Source organism: Arvicola amphibius, chromosome 4, assembly GCF_903992535.2.
Source record: "Arvicola amphibius chromosome 4, mArvAmp1.2, whole genome shotgun sequence".
Taxonomy (NCBI): Eukaryota; Metazoa; Chordata; class Mammalia; order Rodentia; family Cricetidae; genus Arvicola; species Arvicola amphibius.
This window is the reverse complement of record NC_052050.1, coordinates 123119995-123127024: the sequence shown is the minus strand read 5'-3', so window position 1 is coordinate 123127024 and position 7030 is coordinate 123119995. Positions and strand designations below refer to the sequence as shown.

At 36.2% G+C, this 7030-nt stretch overlaps 1 pseudogene; it reads left to right on the top strand.

The window, feature by feature from the left end:
* The first annotated feature begins 948 nt into the window (after positions 1-948).
* Positions 949-1163, top strand: LOC119811098 (annotated as a pseudogene).
* Positions 1164-7030: the final 5867 nt, after the last annotated feature.

The following is a 7030-nucleotide window of genomic DNA, read 5'->3' as shown; positions in this document are numbered from 1 at the left end:
GAATATTCACAACAATTCTTACCTTACTTTTTAAAAATATTGTTCATCACTAAACTTTCCTTTAAAAAATCTGTCTCCTTCGCGTCAGTTTATTCTTTATGTATTACTACAGAGAGAGCGCGGAATAACCTCAAGGGAATTCATCTATTTTCTTGTAGAGGAAGAATCTATCTTTTAGGATAAATGGGAAGCATTAATAAATTCCACAGGCTGTCATATAAATTGTAATTCAATCCAAAGTATAAAAAATAAAAAAAACAACCATAACTTCTAAGCTTTATCTTCAAAAGATTACTTTTATATGATTTTTTTTTCTGTACTCTAAGTAGAATAACTCAGGAGTCAGCCCACTCACTTAATCCGCCTACTTAAGGTCAGCACTGGAAATGCTGTCATTTTAATTGTTACAGGCATTTTATTTTCTTCTTCCAGATCTTCAAGCAGAAGCCGGAGCTGTCATGGTTTATCTAGCATGATACATATTATACGATATTATTTTATAAAAAGAGGAATTATTTTTGCTAGCATAACTAACCCTTCCTTGCCTGTATAGTCTTACAAATAAAATTTTTATAAAGATTCAATCATTTATATATCATACATATGGATGCTATGCTTGTATGGATGCTGTTCATCTCATATCTCTATTATCTCCTGAAAATGGAGTTAGAAATGGTTTTCATGTGAATCCTGGGAATCGGTCTGGAAAAGGAAACAGTGTTCTTAACCACTGAAGCAGCCTTCATGCTTAAAAATATTCTTTGAAGCCAGGCAGGGGTGGAGCAGACCTTTATTCTCAGGACTCAGGATGTAGAGGCAGGCCAATCTCTGTGAGTTGAAAGCCACCCTGGTATACAGGAGCTAGTTCCAGGACAGGCTCCAAAACACAAAGAAATCCTGTCTTAAAAAAATCAAAAATAGGTCGCTGTCGCAGCAGCTGCCATCGCCATGAACAGGGTCGGAGAGGCTTGCACTGATATGAAGCGCGAGTACAACCAATGCTTTAATCGCTGGTTTCCTAGAAGTTCCTCAAAGGGGACGGCTCTGGGGACCCTGCACCGACCTCTTCAAATGCTACCAACAGTGTGTCCAGAAAGCAATAAAGGAGAAAGAGATTCCTATAGAAGGGCCATGGCAAAGAAAAGCCTGAAAACTCCTCTTGACCTGCCTGTCGGTAAACTCAGAGTCCTCTGGATTTTGTCAGCTAAGGCAGTGAAGCCAACCATGGGATTCTAGGAGTTTAAGAGGGGATTTTGTTTCTTCTTCTTGGTCTTCTCCTCTCACTTCTAAAAGAGCAGCTCTCACTTTTGCTGGCGTCTTGCAGGATCTCCGTGTGCTACAATGAAACAGCTTCTTGGGGTTTTGGTTACAATACATGGTTTGGAATCAGCTTTAATTAATCTTGAATGTAAGTAATGATAAACTGGTTACGATCAAGGTTGCCTGACCGCTTTGCTGCAGGACTACCTGTAGTTACTGTTCCTGAGCACAGTTGGTCGGGACTGCCTTTTTCTCTCGGGAGCTACTGCTCTGAAAGGGATCTAGACGTACAGCTTCAGTCCCTGCTGCTGGCGGCCTGGGTTAGCGAAGTAGGAGACAGCTTTACTCAGCTCCTGCCTTAACGAGATGTCGGAACAAGTGAAAGCTTCAGAAATGACGTAAACATCACTTTGGAGCTCACAGCACCGATCATAGCTCCAGCACCTGGGGTGGCTGTGGAAGAATCACCTCCATTGCAGCTTTGCTATGGCCAGCTTTCAGCTCCATGAATTAATGCCAGTCTGCACATCATATAAAAGGCATCTGGCTAAGTGGGGGAAAGGTGCTTACTTGTTTGCCTACCGTGCCCTAAGTCTGTAATCATGAAAATGGAATAAATTCTAAAATTCAAACAAAAATCAAAAATAAAAAATAATAAAAATTAAAAAATTAAAAAAAAATCCTTGAAATTTTCATTAATATTGCTTCCCTAACTTCTGTAGCCTTTCCTTTGCTATCAGAGCTTCAATTCTTTGGGAATAATTGCTGCTACATTTTCTTATTTTCAACGATAGTCAACCTCTATCCAGTGAATTGAAACATCTAGAACAGACAGCTGATGTCTCAGCAGAGATTCAATGGATGTAGATGTTTTGTTATTGAGCTCTTTGGATATAGTTTGTTCATCTGAAAAAGGTTGTCCTGAATACTATAAGTAATTACTTAGAGAAGGAAAACATTCTTTTTTATTAATATTGCCCTTCAATGATTTTAGAAGAAACCCTCTTAGGGGTTAAATACTCCTGAGGACTTGACTCATACTGTAATGGAGACACAGTCATCATTATTTTGTAGATAAAGCAAATTTATTTTATTTGAATAAGTTTTTCCTTCGATATAAACTTCTAAAAATAGTTAATTTGATAACTCTTTTTGTACTTTAATCCCATTATTGCTGTATTTATTTGCAATACAAATTCATTAATGGTTAAAAATCAAAGCAGATAGAAAAAATATTTTTGTTTACATATGTCATACATAGTAACTACTGTGAAACATGAATACTAAAACTTCTGTAATAAAATAATATTTATTTTGAGATGACCCAAATTATTTATTATGTAATAAAATAATATTTATTTTAAGTGTGAGATGATAAATCCACACACTTTTGGACAACTGATTCAATAAAGAAGCCAAAGCAGAAAAATAAAATGGAAAAAATAAAAGCATCTTCAACAAATACTGCTGGTCTAACTGAATGTCAGCATGTAGAAGAATGAAAATTGATCCATATCTATCTCTATGCACATGTGATCTGGGGATCACAGACCTGAATGAAAAAACAAATACACTGACCCTAATAGAAGTGAAAGTGTGGAAAAATTTTGTGGTGGCTACTATTGATTGTCAACTTGACTATATCTGGAATGAACTACAAAAATACAGAAATAGAGGACACATTTGTGACCTGGATCTTGAGGCTGGAAGGCATAAGCTTGTATTCTGGATCTTGGGACAGGGTGACATATGACTTTAATCCAGATCTTGAGGAGGGAAGGCACACCTATAATCAAGACTACATGTTCTGCTGCAAGTCTATGTAAGGGCAATAGTAGAAGAAAGGGTTCCTTAATTTTCACCTGCTTACCCTTGCCTTGGTACCTACTTCTTCAAGATTCCAGAAGACGAGCTGAGACACCCAAACTTATGGGCTTGAGCAGCTAGTATATTCTTGAACTTTCCATTCAGAGCCAGAAATGTTGGATTAGTGAGACTGCATCCTATAAATCATTCCAATAATTCCATACAAATATATATAAATATATATATATATATATATATATATATATATATATATATATATATGTACATATGAACAGAGACACAGACAAGAGACAGACAAACTCATACACATACACATACGGGGGGGGAGGGAGGGAGGGAAGGAGGGAGGGATGGAGATTCAATAAGTAGTATGACTCTAGAAAACCATCGAGAACAAAGCCTTATTGTCTTCCTGCCTCATTGTCTGGATCACAGTGTGCCCTCTATTTCTGGACTGTAGTTCATTCCAGATATAGTCAAGTTGTCAAAAAGAACAGACATTGGGTAGACATTGGGTATCTTGAACTCTTTGGCATAGGAGACAACTTTCAGAAAAGCATACCAGTATCACAGGCATGAAACAACAAACAATAAATGGAACCACAAGAAACTGAGATGCTTTGTAAGGCAAAGGACACAGTCAATAGGACAAAGGGACAGCCTACAGAATGGTAAAATATTTTCACCAACGCTACATCCAAAACAGAGCTAATATCCAAAATACTAAAAAAAGGACTCAATATATTAAACATCAACAAAGCAAAAAAAACTGTTGAAAATGGAATACTGATATAATTAGAGAGTTCTCACCAAGAAATCTCAAATGGCTGAGATGCTTAAAGAAATGTTCAATATCCTAAGCCATCAGAGAAATGCACATCAAAACAACTTTAAGATTCCATATTATATCTGTCAGAATGCCTAAGATCTAAAACAGAAGAGACAGCTCATGGTAGAGTGGATGTGGAGCAAGAAAAACACTCCTCCTTTTCTGATGGGAGTGCAAACTATTACAGCCTCTATAGAAATCAACATGACAGTTCCTCAGAAAGCTGGGAATCAATCTACCACCTATATCTCTCTAGAGCATATACGTAAAGGATACTCCATCATGCTACAAGGAAGCTTACACTTGTTCAACCATATTCATAACACCTTTATTTGCAATAACAACAAACTGGATACAACTTAGAAGACCCTCAACCGAGGAACTGATTAAGAAAATATGATATGTTTAAACAATGGAATATTACTCAGAAGTTAAAAACAATGATGACATAAAATTCTAAGGCAACTGGATGGAACTAGAAAAAAATGATCATAAGCAAGGTAACTCAGACCCAGAAAGACAAAGATGGTATTTACTCATTTATAAGATATTAGATATAAAGTATAAACTTGCTGCAAACCACAGATCAAGAGACACTATCTAACAAGGAGGATCCAAGGAGAACACTTGGGACTGTTTGGGACGGGGAAAATGGAAAAGATTTCATAAGTGGATTAAGGGTTTCTAGGAATGGCAGAAGAAGGGATCCTGAAAGGTGTGAGAGGGACAGAGGGAAGGAGAAAACACAGAGATGACTGGTACTCGGGAAATTTGGGGATTCATTTAGAAAACTCCCTGAAATCTATTACAGCAACCACAGTGATGTCTCCTAATAATGAATGATATGAACATGGAGCCCTAACTGACAATCTTCTATAATTAGGCAAGGCTCCTAGTAGTGGGAATATGGCCTCTTCCCAACCACAAAACCTTTGACCTACAATGTCTCATGTCTTCAAGATGTGCTGAGTCAATGGTGGCACAGAATGGTCAAATATGACAGGTCCAATCTGACGCCCACAGCGTAAGAGGGAGCCTATTATGCCTGACATCGTGTAGATGGTCGGGAACCAGAGATGGAATATACTGGACCCAGTATAGAAGCAAACATGACTGGTAAAACAAACAAACAAAACAAGGAGATGATTCCTAATGACATTCTGTTATGCTTATAGATTGGCACCTAGCCCAATTGTCATCATCGGGGCATCATATATCATCCAATGCGATCAAAGAAGCCACCCACAGCCAAGAAATAAAATAACAAATACGATAACGATTTATTTATTTTATGCAGTTGTGCATAAAGTTAGATGGCTACTCTTTAGACGGTTTCATTCTTTGAAAAAAAAATCTGCTCAATTAAAATATGTAATTAAGTGGGTATACACGCCCCTTCCTTTCATAAATCACATACAAATTGATGATAATATTACAGTGTAACACTGAGCACCATTGATTCCTTCTCTATTGCTGTAAGAGTTACTGTACTCACTTTTGCTGATTTCCTGCTAATCTTTATTTCTTATTCCTTCTTAAAGACTTTGCTGAAGGCGTACAATAAAAGTATGCAGCACACATTGCAGTTTTGGATAATTATGCAGAGTTGGCACCATAAAATCTTGAGAATTCTCATCAGAGAAATGTAGTATGCATTGAACAAAGCAATTCATTCAATACTTTATTATTTAGTGCTTTAAATTTCTTAACTATAATTTCATCAATAAATTTCAAGGATCCAGACTGAACTTTTTTACATTTGTTCAATATTGTCTCCTTAAAATTACTGTTAATCTTTTTAACTTATATATTTAACATATAAAAACATAAAAATAATGTATATGATATTGTGTGATATTTGATACACATACATACCATAAATATTTGATACTGTTCAATCCTTAAATCAGACAGAACTATATTTGCAGAAAAAAAAGCTACAAAGCTGCAAGCCTATGAACCACAATAATCATCAGTATGAAAATCTAGCAATAAGAGTGGGACAGAAGGAATCATATCTTGGGGACAACTGACACCTTTCTAATTAAAATTCAGATCCACTTAAGTAGAAGTTCATGCCTAGTAGTGCGATCTACCGATTATCAGTGACTTGTAAGTTCATGAACCCTAGAGGAAATCCTTCTAGTTTCTAATTTTCTAAACCAATAAAATTTTAAGTGCATTCTAATTCTATGCCATAATACTTATAGATCAGTATGGCACAAGGTCCTCGCCAAGGGATTTTCTTTTTCAACCAGAGACTTCTACAGAAATTCAGAACTGGTCAGCATTCGAACATGGATAGAGAAGTGACTGAGTGGATAAGAGAATTGGTTGATCTTCTCTTTGTGAACATTGGCTAGAATTTCAGCACCCACATGCAAATTAAAAGCATGACTATAACCCCAGTTCTTTTGTTACTGAAAATCCTCTTCTGGCTTCTGTGGGTATCAGGTAACCACATTTGCACATACATACAAGGGAAACTCATACGTAACAACAAAAATATTAGTTAATAATTATTTTATTTTATTTTTGTACATTGAAAGTTAAAATACAGTTATATTGCTTTATCCCTTTTTCATTCTCCCTCTAGTCTCTCCCAATTCCCTTTATTTACTTCCATCTGAACTCTCAAATTGATAACCCTTTTTTCTTTGGTTACTGTTGTTTCTCTTTATATCTATATATAAATATATTAATACGCCTGCCAAGGCACTTTTTGTTGTCTGTGTGTATATGGTCTCAGGGCTGACCAATTTGTATTGGATAATAAATTAAGGACTCTTTCCCTGGGAAATAAAATGCTCCCTCTCAGCAGTCATTAGTTTTTATTTGTTTGTTAGTTTGTTGATCTAGGGCTGTCCATGTATGATTTTTCCATCCTCCATATTAGCATGTATCCTGATAGCCTTTTTACAACAAATGAAGACCTTCATAGAAAAACACAACAGGATACACTGCAGAATTCAAGAGACCATTGCAATGCAGCAACAATTGATACACTTACATTACAGCTACTTCATCAGTATCTCAGGGAACATTGTAAAAAGGGGTGCAGGAAAAATTTAAGAGACAGATTACAAGGATGTCTACTGTTAAACTGTTTCTCAT